This window comes from Peromyscus californicus, unplaced genomic scaffold, assembly GCF_007827085.1.
Source record: "Peromyscus californicus insignis strain IS unplaced genomic scaffold, ASM782708v3 Scaffold_8__1_contigs__length_139910024, whole genome shotgun sequence".
Lineage (NCBI taxonomy): Eukaryota > Metazoa > Chordata > Mammalia > Rodentia > Cricetidae > Peromyscus > Peromyscus californicus.
Window position 1 is genome coordinate 135,214,751 of NW_026294606.1, and position 14,345 is coordinate 135,229,095.

The 14,345-nt window shown below is 42.7% G+C and overlaps 1 protein-coding gene across 6 annotated transcripts in view; it reads right to left on the reverse strand.

Moving 5' to 3' along the window:
• Nr3c2 (nuclear receptor subfamily 3 group C member 2) overlaps nucleotides 1-14,345 on the reverse strand; it is a 333,780-nt gene that overhangs the window by 82,677 nt on the left and 236,758 nt on the right. The gene's annotated exons all lie outside the window — the stretch shown is intronic.

The window sequence follows — 14,345 nt, forward strand, 5'->3', positions numbered from 1 at the left end:
GAGGACCAGAATCAGGAAAGCACACAGTGGGGAAAGGTTATTACAAAGGCTGTGGAGTGGAACAACGGTCTGTTAGGGTTTGCATCTGAAATGTCTCCCTCAGGTTTGTGGTTTGAAGACTTGCTTCCCAGTTGGTGGTCCTGTTTGGGGAGGCTGCTGAGCTTTTTAGGAGGTGGGTCCTGGCTAGCTAGCGGAAGATCACTACTTCTCTGAAGAGTGCATCAGTCTCTCTGGGACCTCAACCACAGTGGCCTAAACAGCCTCCACCTCACACTCTGTTGCCATGAGCCAGGAGCTCTGTGACAATCTTTCCCCACCACAATGGGCTGAAACCTCTTGTGAGCATGAAAAACTAAATCCTTCCTCCTTACCACACCAAACCTCCCAGTCAAAGCCATGCAGAAGGAACTAATATGGTGCCTTAAAGATGTTTCTTCCCGATCCCTGGAGCCCAGGAGGGTGTCACCTCCCTTGGCAACAGAAAGGACCGCAGGCCAGAGAATGTAAGTAGCACCCAGATTTGGGGAAGCCAAGCAAGTGGAACCTAGTTGGCTGTTGCATTGACTTGAGCTCAGTAACACCCATTTTAGATTTCCAACCTGTACATTTATATGAAAATAAATTTTTATATAATTTTATTTAAACCAATAAGCTGGTGGTTACTTGTTATTAGAGCAATAGGACGTGAATACACACAGAATCCGGGTACCACGCTCTTGGCCTTCTTATGTAGCTGGTGCAAGTGAGAAGCCTTTGTTGGAACTGACAGAGATGGCTCCATCCCTCAACCCATCCAAGTCACCTTAGTGGGAACAGCCCTAGCAGTGGAGGAAAAGGTCTGAGTGCAGGACAGGGCCCTGCCTGTGCGGAAGGTCCAGGCAACTAGGGACAGGCTTAGCCCTCCTCAGGCGTGACTCAGAGCCCCACAGAGGGCAGGGCAGGGACAGGATGTGTACTTTAGGGATGAAAACGAACCAGCAATGTGCTCAGTCCAGGGAACCTGTTCATTTTGAATCTCAATCCAAAGGGAGGCTTTGAGTTTATTAAAGGAAAAAATAAATCAAATAATTGGAGAAAAAACAAAACAAAAAACAAAATGGCAAAGTGAGACTTTGAGTCAGTTAATCAAGCAGACATCTCCTTTAACCTTTCCTTTTGTTTTGGGTCTGGTTTTCAACTCCAGAGAATTCTGAGCAAGTAGCCAGAGAAAGATTTTTCCCCAGTCGCTTATAAACCAGCTCTAAGCCAACCATCCTGTGACCAGTAGCATGTGAAAAGCTTCATGAGGTGACTCAGCCATCTCTGCAGAGTGAGGTCAAGGGTTACTTCCTGGGAAACAAACAGCCTAGGGAAAACCTACTTAGGGCCTGGCAGACTCCACAAGCTGGTCTTTGGAGCCTCTGTGACCAAGGCTAGGGAAGGTCCGGAGTCACCCCACACCTTCTGCTCTTTCTTGCCTTTTAAAGTACGAACAAATGTTTCCGTGTGTCCAGCATTTAGGGTGAGCACAGACAGCAACGACATGCCACAGAGTGGCATCTCCACACTGGGTCCTCAACTCCTGGTAAATGACAGACTGAATCCGGGGCCTTTCTCTTCTGTAGCTTCTGTTGTTTTTAAATTTACATTTTAGAGTTGCATGTTGCTGTTTTGCTTATTTGTTTGGAGGGTGTGCACGTGTGAAGGTCAGAGGACAACTTTGGAATCAGTTCTTTCTATGTGTGTCCTGGGGCTGGCATTACACGTGGGGCAGGAGGCTTGGCCGTGGCAGCTCCCGACGCGGAGCTGTCTTTGCTCCCCTCACCTCCTTTGCAGCCTGACTTGCCAACACGGAATGCTAACAGGGTCTTTCAATGCCTTTTCCGACCATTCGAAGCCCACCTTCATCTGTGAAGATGAACACTCAACCCACATATTCGTAGCATTTGGATGCAAAGTTGATCAGATCCTTAAAGCCATTGTTTACTGAGACACAACACTGTGAAGTTCTGTTTGTAAGAGTACATTAGTGTGGCGAAGAAAACAGAAACACATTGACTTAAAACATAATTTTCAGGGACTTTTCCAAATGCTGATCATTGTCACCTTTTAAAATGATGAAGCCATGTTTCTGCTGGAGCCACTTTTATTAGCTCTGCTAATTCAGCTTTTAAGAAGCTCTGTGTCAAAGGTAGATCATTACTTTTCAAACAGCAAATCCAGTGCTCAGCAAACATCTTGCCCACTCCATCTTTATCCCCAGGTATTACAGAAAACTGCTGTCACCACAGCCAGGATGTGTTTTATAATTTCCATATTACTAATAAGCATTGATTTTACACTTTAGTGAGGGTGCAGTGTGACATTTTTATGTGCATATAGTGTACAGTGATCAAACCCAGTCCCCTCTTTCCACCCTGCTCCCTTCTCAATTTCTAGAAATCATTACTCTACTTTTCATGATAGTATATTCCATATATGAGAGAGTGTGACATCTGCCTTCCTATGTCTGGCTTATTCCATTTAACTATAATGTCTTTCAGTTTCTCTGCTGCATATGAAAGGATTTTATTATTCTTTATGGTTGAAAAATACCCACACTTTCCATGTGATGAGCAGCTAGGAAGACTCCATATCTTAGATATTCAGAGCAGTTCCTCAATAAACATTATCATGCAGGTATCTTTTTGATTTGCTAATTTCATTTCATTTGGATAGGTACCCAGAAGGGTGATAGTGACATGGACTGAATTATTTGTCAGGAATCTATCTATCTATCTATCTATCTATCTATCTATCTATCTATCTATCTAGTCATCTACCATACCACACACACACACACACACACACACACACACACACACACACCCCTTTGTAGTGCTAGGAATTGGGCGCAGGGCCTGTACATTCTTCACAGTGGTTTACCATGGAGCTACAGCCCCAGCTTGGGAGATCTAACTTTAGTTCTTTGAGGAACTAAATGACCGTATCAATTTTCACGGCTACCAACAGGATATGAAAGTAAGCCAACCTATGAGGATGCTAGTTATTGTGCTTTAGCCTTGGTTTGCAGTTCCATCATGGCTAATGATATTGAATATTTTCCATGTTTTTGTTGGTCCCTTGAATTACTCCTTTTGGGGTATCTATTCAAAGGGTTTCCCCTTCCAAATACCAGATTACTTTTTGTTGTGAAAATGCTCCAGTTCCTTTTATGTTCTGGATGGTAACCTCTGTGAGAGGAACAGTTGGCAATTCCTTTCTCCTTTATAGAGGCCATCCCTTCCCTCTGTAGATCACTGTCTTTGTGCAAGCTCTCCTTCATGGAGGCTGCCCCTTCACTCCGTTGATTGTTTTATTTGATGGAGAAGTTTACTACTTTATCTCTTAAGAATATCTTAATTACTATATTTAATTATATATATAAATACAATATGTAATTACTATATAAAAATGCTGCATTGATAAGGCCATTCCATGAATGCACATAATATAATTTGGGCATGTTGCCTCCACAATAATTTACCCTCTCTTTTACCAACCCCCTCCTATTAATTTCCTTTGCTCTCCTTACACAGTTTGCTACTATTTTCATGACATATACATATACATTCCATCTATCTACATAAAACCTAGGACCCACAAACAGAGAAAGCATGTGGTAACGGGCTTTATGAAGTTGACTAAATTTGCTTAATATGATTAATGTTCAGTTGCATAAACTTTCTTGAAAATGACACAACCGCAGGAAAGTTCCATTGTATTTATACTAACATACCATCTCCTTATCCATTTTCCTACTGATGGGCAATGCCAGCTATTATGAAAAATGTAGCTATCCACATGGCTGTGCATGTGTCTCTGGTATGCTGACTCAGAATCTTTCAGATAAATATCCAGGAGTGATTGTAGCTGGATCCTATGGTGGATCACTTTTAACTTTTCCAGGGAGCTCTCTGCGGCTTTCCACAGCGGCCGAGTTCCTTCACATCCCCTTCAGCACTGTGATGTCTAAGGACCCCCTTCGTCTGTGCCCTGGACAGCATTTGTTACTTGTTTTCTTAATGACTGCCATTCTGATGGGGCTGAAAGGAAACCTCACATCATTTCTCAGATGGCCAATGATACTTGACATTTTCATGTCCACTGGCCATTTATACAACACACTTTGAGAAACATCTGTGAATCATTAGCTTTTACTGATTGCATTTTGGTTTGTTATTCCATTTTTGGTTCTTTATATATACCACATACTAATCTTCTGCCGGGTACACAGTTAGCAAAGGTTTTTCTGTGTGTCCATTCTGTAGGTGACCTCTTCACTTGGTTGTCTTCTGTGTTGCACAGAAGCTCTTTAACATCATGGAATCCCATTTGCCAATGGTTGGCATCATTTACAAAGTGATCAGAGTCTCTTTCAGAAAGTTCTTGTCTACGCTTATATTTTGTCTTCCCACTTTGTATTTCTAACTTGTTAATTTGATCCATTTGGAAATGATGATTGACAGGATAAGAGATTGGGATCTAGTTTCATTATTCTACATGTGAATATCCAGTTTCCCCAACACAATTTATTGAAGAGGCTGTCTTTTCTCCTATGTATGTTTTTGGTGTCTTTGTCAAAACTCAGGTGACTGAGTGGGTTTACATCGGGGTCCTCTGTAGTACTCCGTTGAGTCAGGTGCCATGACATTTTGGGACGCTGGCTCTGTAGGATAAATTGTAGGCACAGTAAGACCTCCATTATGGTTCTTTTTTATCAGTACTGCTTTGGTTACCCTGGGATTTTTATGCTTCTCCATGAATGTTGAGATTGTTGTGTGCTTTTTCTGTCTCTGTGAAGAATGGTACTGGGGTTTTGAAGAGGACTTCACTGAACCTGCAGGTTCCTTTTAGTGTATATTCACTTTCTCAATGTTAATTATTCCAATTCATGAGTATCTTCCAATGTTGTTATAGACTATTATTTTAAGGTATGCTATATTTGTTTATGCTGTGGAACATTTGTTTAATGATGCAAAGATGTGTTGCATTCTTTTATGTTGCATTTGTTTAACTCTGTGAAGCTGTGTTACTTTGCCTGTCTAAAACACCTGATAGTCTAATAAAGAGCTGAACGGCCAATAGTAAGGAAGGAGAAAAGATAGGCAGGGCTGGCAGGCAGAGAGAATAAATAGAGGGAGAAATCTGGGGGGGGGAGAGAAAGACGGAGAGAGAAGGAGAGGAAGACACAAGGGGATAGCCACCCAGCCACCCAGCCAGCCACAGGGTAAGAGTGAAAGTAAGATATACAGAAATAGAGAAAGGAGAAAGCCTGAGGCAAATGTAGATGGGATAATTTAAATTTAAGGAAAGTTTGCAAGAAACAAGCCAAACTAAGACTGGGAATTTATAATTAAGAATAAGTCTCCATGTGTGATTTATTTGGAGCTCGGTGGTGGGCTCCTCAAAGAGCCAAAAGAGCAAAGAGCAAAAACTCTGGGAGCCCACAGCAGTTTCCTAGTGAGATCTGAGCTTGCTTTACCAGCAGGGATGCATAAGAGGATGACTGGACCATGGGCCTGGGTACCAGGTGTTTGGAAGGACCTACACTTGGCTGTGTTTAGCAAGGGGGAGGTTTTTTGCCGCTCCCCTTGGCATTATTATAAAAAGCCCTTTTGAATAAAGTTCTGGGCTGGTGGATGAGAATCCAGGCCCTCCAGAGGGCCTGTGTTTCTATCTGTTTCTCTCCCCTCTATCCTATCTATATCTCTTATCCTTCACTCTTCAAGAGTACCCTGGGGGAAAAGGTGGTGGCTGGTCACCCACAAAAAGCAAATGAAAACACAATGTCTTTTTCAATTTCTTCATTCAGTGTTTCAAAGTTTTCATTGCAGAGGTCTTTCACTACTTTGGTTGGGTTTATTCCGAGGCATCAACTCTGAATGAAACTGTTTTCCTGGTTTCTTTCTCAGCATGTCCTGTATTAGTACATACAACCATGGATTTTTCTGTGTTCCCTTTGCATCCTGCTACTCTCCTTAAGTGTTTATCAGTCCTAAGGGTGTTGTGAAATCTTCAAAGTCTCATATTCTGCATCACACCAACGGCAAACAAGGATACTTTGACTTCTTTTCCCATTTGTACCCATTTTACTGCATTCTCTTATTGCTGTGGTTAAGATTTCAAGCACTATATTGAAGAGGAGTGAAGAAAGTCAATATTCTGAACTTGTTAGATTTTAGCAGAAATGACTTGCGTTTCCCATTAGCACCAGGGTGGCTGTGGGTTCATCATTATCATGTTGTGCCAGGTTTTCCTAGTTTCTTCAGTGCTTGTATCATGTAAACATGCTGAAGTCTGTTTAAAGCCTCTTCTGCACCTGTTGAGATGACTGTGATTTCTAACCTTGACCCCATTCATGAAACATAATTATTCACTTTGTATGTTGAACCATCCCTGCATCTCTGGAATGGTACCAACTTGATCATGGTGAACGGTGATTTTGTTGTGTTCTTAAATTCATACTCCATACATGTCTCTTGTAAGTTTTATGTCTATATTCACCAGTTAGACTGACATACAATTTTCTTGTGTATGTGTGTGTGTATGCGTGTGTGTGTGTGTGTGTGTGTGTGTGTGTGTGTGTGTGTGTGTGTCCTTGTTTGCTGGGATAGGGTAGTACTGGCTGTATATAGAGTTGGTAGATTCCATCCCTTCCCACCTTCTGGGATTGTTTGAGAAGTCTTGCTGTTATCTCTTTGGGTCTTTGAGGACTAAGCAGTGAGCCCACTTGTCCTGGACACTGGAAGTTAGGAGATTTTCTTATTCAGTCTTATTATTTTTTACATGACTGTTTGTCTCATTGCTTATTATAAACCTGTCTAAGCTGTTTCACTCATGTCAGCCTCATTTTGCCAAGTCCTATCAATCTAGAAATTCATCCATTTTTTTCAGAATTTCTAATTTAGTTGAATATAAACTTTTAAAGTATATCCTGATGGTTTTTCTGAATTTCCTTGATATCTTTTAATATCTCCACCTTGGTTAGGGTTTCTATTGCTGTGATGAAACACCATGACCAAAAAGCAAATTGGGGAGGAAAGGGTTTATTTGGCTTATGCTTCTACATTAGTCCATCACTGAAGGCAGTCAGGACAGGAACTCAAACAGGGCAGGAGCCTGGAGGCAGGAGCTGATGGGTGCTGCTTACTGGCTTGCTCCTCATGGCTTGCTCAGCCTGCTTTTTTTAAAAATAGACTCCAGGACCACCAGTCCAGGGTGGCACCACTCATCATGGGCTGGGTGCTCCCCCATCAATCACTAATTAAGAAAATGCTCTACAGGTTTGCCTGCAGCCAGATCTCATGGAGGCATTTTCTCAATTGAGGTCCCTCCTCTCAGATGACTTTTGCTTGTGTCAAGTTGACATAAAACTGTCCAGTACAGTCTCATTAAAAACAAAACAAAACCCCCAAACTCTATTATAAAACCTTATTTTAAGCTTTATTATAAAAAATTTATAAATAAAAAATTAAATGTGAAATTTACCAGATCCAAAGCCCTTCTTTCTGTACTGTGACACCGTGCCCCTCTCTACTGTTGGAGCAGCCATTCAAAACAGAAGCTGTACAGCTTCACACTGGATTTTATACTTTCACTAATGGTTATACTGTTATGCCCTTAACTGCTAAGCTATCTCTACAGCCATGGTTCCTGGTTTTTTTTCAAGCTAACTATATTGAAAACTTTTTAATTCCAAAACAAGGCCATTGTTGGTTTTGTTCCATGAGGCATAAAATTATTAATTTTGTCAACTGCTTATAACAAATGGATTCATTTTTAAATGTGTGAATAAATTAAAACAAGTGGATAAAAATTAGAGTATTAGAAACTTTTCTGTAATTTGCTGATGTCCACAATGAGATGACGGTTACTGCTATGAATTTAAGGTGAAGCATGTCTATTACACTCTGGTTGCTACCTCATAGCTCCTTTCTAAGAACTGGGTCCAATCCTTCCTGTCCTCGATAGCCAAGCTTTACCGAAGAGCCTGGTATACGGCCACAGTAGCTTGGGTAAGGAATAAGCAGGAGAGCTGTGGTGGTCAGTTCTGTCCGTCAGTGTGCCTGGAGACAGCCTGCATGGAAGCTCTGTGCTGGACAATGATCCGCCATTGCTCTGAACTTTCTCTTGATGACTCTGAATACAAGATCTCAGGAGGACAGAGAAAAGGCATGGGATATGGAGGCACAGTGAAAATCACAAGCAGGAGGAATCAAGTAAGAGGAAAGAAACGGGGCGGGGGAAGGGTGTGAAGTAAAAGGACGATCCAACAAAGCCAAAGCCTGCGGCATTTTTAATGGTGTCCTTGTGCTTCACAGGAGTGAGTTTTCACAGGGGAAGTGCTTCATCTGAGAAAGTGCTCACAGTGTGGAGCCATGAGCAGCACAAAGGACCCCACCCACTGTCCTAGCCGAGCAGGACACAGGCATAGTCCCGAAACAGCAGTGCATGTGTGCACACTCAAGCAAGCAGGGCTGGAGACCTGTGTCTGCTGAGCAGGGCTCTTAAGACCAAGGCAAGGGACAAGTGCTTAGAAACACTAATCTCTTGGGTTGGGACGGGAGAGTGGGAGGACAGACGTGAGGACTGACTGCAAACAGAAAAGTCCAGGAAAAGGGTAAACTGAGCCTATCTGTATATCCAAGCAGGATCTCCCTGGGTTTTACATTTTCAAAGACCTGAGAAAAGTCTTCTGGTCTGGTCTGCTCACCAAGGCAAGAGTACAAATGTACAAATGTGTGCACTTCTGCAGCCGAATGAACATTCTCACTTAATGTCAGATGTCACCACCCATCAAACAAGAATTCAAATTAACCGAAGATCTGAGGGAAATGGATGGAAATTTAATGTATGTATTAGTTACAAATTATAATCACAAAAGTGTGTGAAAGGAAAACAAGTAGGAAAATTGAAAGGCCAGAGAAAATCTCATACGTTCTATGTGGGACCAATCCTGACAACACACTACACCTTTCCTTCATGAGTGTCTGAAGGGTAAAAACACCAACTGTTAATTCAACACATACATTGTTACAGCAGTTTACATGAAAGCCCCCAAAAGAAACAGTTGTCATTTCCCTCTCAGTTTTACTGTGTGGAAGTCACACTGAAATTGTTTCCATGGAGTGGAAAGGAAAAAGAAACCCAAGGAAGGGCATCTTTTCACAATACTCAGGGCAGACTGGCTTTCTTAGGTTCTGTGGTGACTGGACAGCCCGCCTCCAGAGACGCCTACAGGTGCCAACACATTTTTCTTGATGGGATTTCAGATCTGCGGCTTCCCATCCACCCTGCAGCATCTCTCCCCACGGCTACGCTGCTTGAACTTGGCGGGCAACTCCACCAACTGGCTATGGAAGCTGCTGGCAGAGAGAGCCATCTTTCCTCGCTAAACCTCTCCCCTGCCCTGCTCCTCCCGTCCTTCTATGCAGTCATTTTCTGCAATTCTCTCATTCTCCCATCTTTGGTTCTCCATCACCTTCCATTTTAGTTTTAGGGGGTTTTCCAGCAGGCGGAGGATGTCTTAGTCACTCTCCCCTCCTTCCTGTCCAATGGCTAACTCCTTGGAGTGTCTAGTTCAATGTCATTAGTCTTAAGCATCCATTCTTGGCTCAAAATTGTGAACACCTTATTTTCTTTAAAACATTAATATTACTAATAAACAGGGAAAGAATGGATAACCATGTATCCATTATCCCACGTCACTGACATCTTTTCCTAGCTTCTTGACTCATGCAGCCTCTGCACATACGTGAAGCTGTAATCACAGAATAAAAAAAGTCTAAACAATCTTGCCGAGTCTTAGTACTTTTTCCGTGTTAGTCATGTTTTCACAGAAAACATTTAATGGAGTTCTCAACATCCACAGTCATAATTCTCTTGGGCAAACCACTGCAGCATGAGCCTGGTTTCAGGTGTTCCCACAGCTGTGGCTCCTCTCCTCAGGAAGGCACCGAGCGTCATTCTGTGAGCATTCCCAGCACTGTGTCCTGTCGCTTTGCTGCCTCGCTACCGTCCATATTCAAAGCAATCATGATGCCTTCTGTGCCCCTTGTGTCCTTGTGTCCGACATGTCCTCTCCTAAGAGAAAAAGGACTTGGACTCCATGTAGTTACAATTCCTGTGAAGGAACGCTTTGCATGATGGAAGTAACACACCAGAATAAGGAGCTGGACTCAGAGACACACTGTGGCCCACAAGATCCACTTTATTCCTATTCATTCGTTGAGTCTGTATTCTTAAATTTACAAGAAAATGGGATTTAAATATTCTAGAATCTCCATTAAAGGAATATGAAAACTTTCTTGTGCACCTTGTGGAGTGTGAAAGAAATAAGGTAGGGTGTGGCTGAGAAGAGTGAAGAAGATAATTAGGACCATGGATTGCATTTTTAAATTTTGTACTGATAGGATCTTGGACTCCAGGTTCCATATCTATAAAATGGGTTGAAGAGAACAGAAAGACCTGCTCTCTGGCCAGGGCATAGTTTAGCCAGGATCACTGGAGAGGATTTCCGGGTCTGAGGGCCCTTTAGCTGCAGTTCTGTGCTCCATATATTTTAGAGGAGAAGACAAGTCCTGTATGGATCACTGGAGTGTGAGAACAAAGGCATGAATTCCTTTGGGGCAGTCTCCAGAAAGCAGCAGGTCCCTCTGCATGTCACTTGAGGGCTTTAAGATCTAGTAACATGGGCAGTAGCCAGAGTGGCAGGTTCGGCTGGGGTCAGAAGTGGTTTTCCTTCCCTTTTCTCTACTGACACTCTCACATCCTCTGCTGAAGCTCAGCAGGACTTTAAAGAAGGAAACAGTACTCAGGCAGGAGGGAGCCGGGGGGTCTAGAGAGCATTTTACAGCTTTAACATTAAGCAAGCCTGTCTGCCTTCCTTCCTGCCTGCCTGCCCACCCGCCTGCCCACCTTCCTTCCTTCCTTTCTTCCTTTCTGACTGCCTGCCCACCTCCTGCCCACCTTCCTTCTCCCTCGCTCCCTTCCTCTCCTTCCCCCTCCCTCCCCCTTCATCCCTCCCTCCTTCTAAGCAGAGGTGACTTCAGGAGTATGGTCAGGAATGCCTGTAAATCAACTGTCAGCATCAGGAGAAAAAAAAAAAAAAGGATTTTAAAGTAACTTGGACCTGTGAATATGTGTTGCTCTCACTGGTTGATAAATAAAGATGTTTGACCAGTGATGAGGCAGAATAAGGTTAGGTGGTACATTCAAACTGAAGATGGAGATGAAGAAGGGCGGAGTCAGGAGAGATGCCAGCCCAACGCCCAAGGAGCAACAAGATACCAGCAGACTGGTAATGCCATGGCCACGTGGCAACATATAGGTTAATAGAAATGGGTTAGTTTAAAATGAAAGAGCTAGCTAGCAAGAAGCCTGAGCCATAGGCCATACAGTTTATAATTAATATAAGCCTTAGTGTGATTATTTTATAAGCAGCTGCGAGAGCTTGGGTGGGAGAGATTCGTCTGGACCATGGGGCTAGGTAGGACTGAGAAGCTTCCCCCTACACTGGAAAGCACAGCTTGTGAAGCTGGCACATATCTGAAAAGGTTTGAACTTAATTCACATTTTTAATTATAGCAATTGCTCCACATTAAAGGCGAAACACCCTATTATCTTCTTGTAACATGATAAAACCATTTGTGTTTTCTGTTCCAAACTGAAACCAAAAGCAAGGCTTGGTAAGAAATTATGAGGAAAGAATAAGAAGAAGGAAAAAGAGGAGGAGGAGGAAGAAGGAGAAGGAGGAAGAAGAGGAGGAGGAGCAGCAGGAGGAGGAAGGTTATTCCACCTGAACAAACAAAGCTGAGTATCGGTCCACAGAATCCTTGAACTCTACATGAACTGAAGAAAACAACCCCCTGAATGTCAGTTTCTATGCTTTCCATCACCTGCTCTCGACTGTCAGCGGCATCAGGAGTCAAAAAGGTTCTTCCTATGTGCACTGAACCCAACTAGTCACGACTTCTGTGTCTGTCGTGTCCCGTGCCACACTTGGCTTACTGGTGATCAACCACAGACACAGGGAAGACACCTGTGTGCCACAGTGCTATTCTTAGATAACCCGAGTCAATCTGAACCATAGCACTCCACTCTGTATGGCAGAGTAATGCTAGGCATGGCCTTGGCTCCAGGAGCAGAGATCTGAGTGGCTGCTGCTATGCCCCGGGGTGTGTGCCAGCTCTTTGGTTTGTCAATGCATCCATTAACCCACTGTAAAATGGACACATTAATAGCGATGCCATGAGGTTTAGCCTGGAGGGCAGACAGAAGAGGGCTTGTACAGTGCTGTTTGGGCTCAGAAAGTGAAGCCCCGATGTTGTGGAATATTATTTTAACTATGTAAAGATGTGTTATATTTGTTTATGCTACAGATATTTAACTGTATAGAGGTGTGTTACATTTGTTTATGCTGCATTTGTTTAACAATATAAGGATGTGTTACATTTTTTTCACATTGCCTGCCTAAGGTACCTGATTGGTCTGTAAAAAGCTGAATTGCCAATAGCTAGGCAGGAGAGGGATAGGCAGGGTTGGCAGGCAGAGAGATGAGTAGAAGAGAAGAGAAGAGAACAAGAGGAGAGGAGACGAGAACAAGGGAGAAAGAGGGGGTCACACCCAGGGCCGGAAACCAGGCAGCTGCCAGCCAGACACTAGAGGAAGCAAGAAAGTAAGATATACATACATATACAGAAAGAAAGGTAAAAAGCCCAGAGGCAAAACAGATGGAGAGAAACAGGTTAAGCTAAAAGAGCTAGCAAGAAACGAGACTAAACTCAGGCCGAGCATTCATAACTAATAAGAAGTCTCAGTGTCACGATTTGGGAGCTGGTTGGTAGACCAAAAGAAAAAGCCTGGTACACCCTGAAGTGTGGCGGTTGGATATACTGAGGCCTTTGGACTGAGAACCAAGGTGTTTTGGACCTTCACCCAATACTGTTTCTTGTCCCTTCTTATGGAACGAAATGCTGAGAGGGTTTTTTTCTGAAACTCTCCTATCTACTTAGAGCATGGATCAATCAAAAAGAAACAGTTGCCTTTTACTGTTTCCCTGGCAATTCATCCATGGATGAACAAGTTCACAGCTCAGAAGAAATTCAAAGTCCAACATCATACCAGTATGTGGACAGCTGTCCCTGGCCCATTCATCCCCTCTATTCATTTACTCTCCATATAAAGATACCCATACGACCCTCCCCATATGACTTAAATTGTTTAATATGTGGGGTGTGGGAGAATTCTTTTCATCTTTACAATGCACAGAAGTCATTGGAAATGGAAGTCAGTCATTCATATTCAGCATGGGCCTATGGGATACTAGTATGTCACTGTGGACAAAGGAATTAAAAGTATACAGAAACAAAATGATCCTTTGGTGGAATTTAAAAATAATACTAAACATTTAAATTGTGCTTGCCAGGAGTTGTTGTTACTGCTGCTAAGCCATTGGGTTTCCTAAGAAGCAGCTCTGTATTGGAGTCTCTACATCGTTATTTGGAGGTTGACGGTTCAAGGAAGTCTAAGGAGAAAGACTCATCCCACTGTTCAACACAGGCAGATGATAAGGGCAGTAGGCATAGGCTAGGGGTAACATGCCTGAAGCTACAAGGCCAGGAGGGACAGGACAGAGGTCTCTGTCCATCTCTCACCATAGGGGCCATTCTTTGAGCTCTTGGTAAGACCCTCTGACATGCTTTCATGGTCACCATCTTCCCTAACCAACTTCATCCCCCGCTTGACGCCCAAGAGTTACTCTGTCACATAGGCAGCCATGCCACACTAGCCAAGAGCAAATTCATTCACCAAGACAAAAGGAGAATGAAGTTGTTCTTTATTACATTTTCTAATATTTTATTTCTTTTAGGTATGTAATGTGCACACCATACAGGGTTCTAATGTAACAAAATTCTAAGGTGCACAGGGATATATGGTAGCAATCAGTTCTTCTTCCTGTACAGTCTACTGTTTTTCTAAAATAGATATACAATCCATAGTATGGAAATACCCTATTTTGCAACCTTAATTTGTTTTTGCTGAGCAACATTGTGAAGATAAGTCTGTATTAACCTCACTTGGCTTTCTTAATGGTGGAAAAGTGTTGGTTCTAAGTCCTTTATTCTTTCCACTTCTTTTGACGAACCATTTTGCAGTATTTTCTCTTATATATTTTACTCTTGGCATTAAGAATACGTTGCTATATGTCACATGCTATCATCTAAAGAGACAGAGATGATAATCATCATCTATAATTTTATGCAAAACAGTAATCTTTTTTGTTTGGGTTTTGGCTGAAGACCCAATCCTTGAAACTTAGCAAA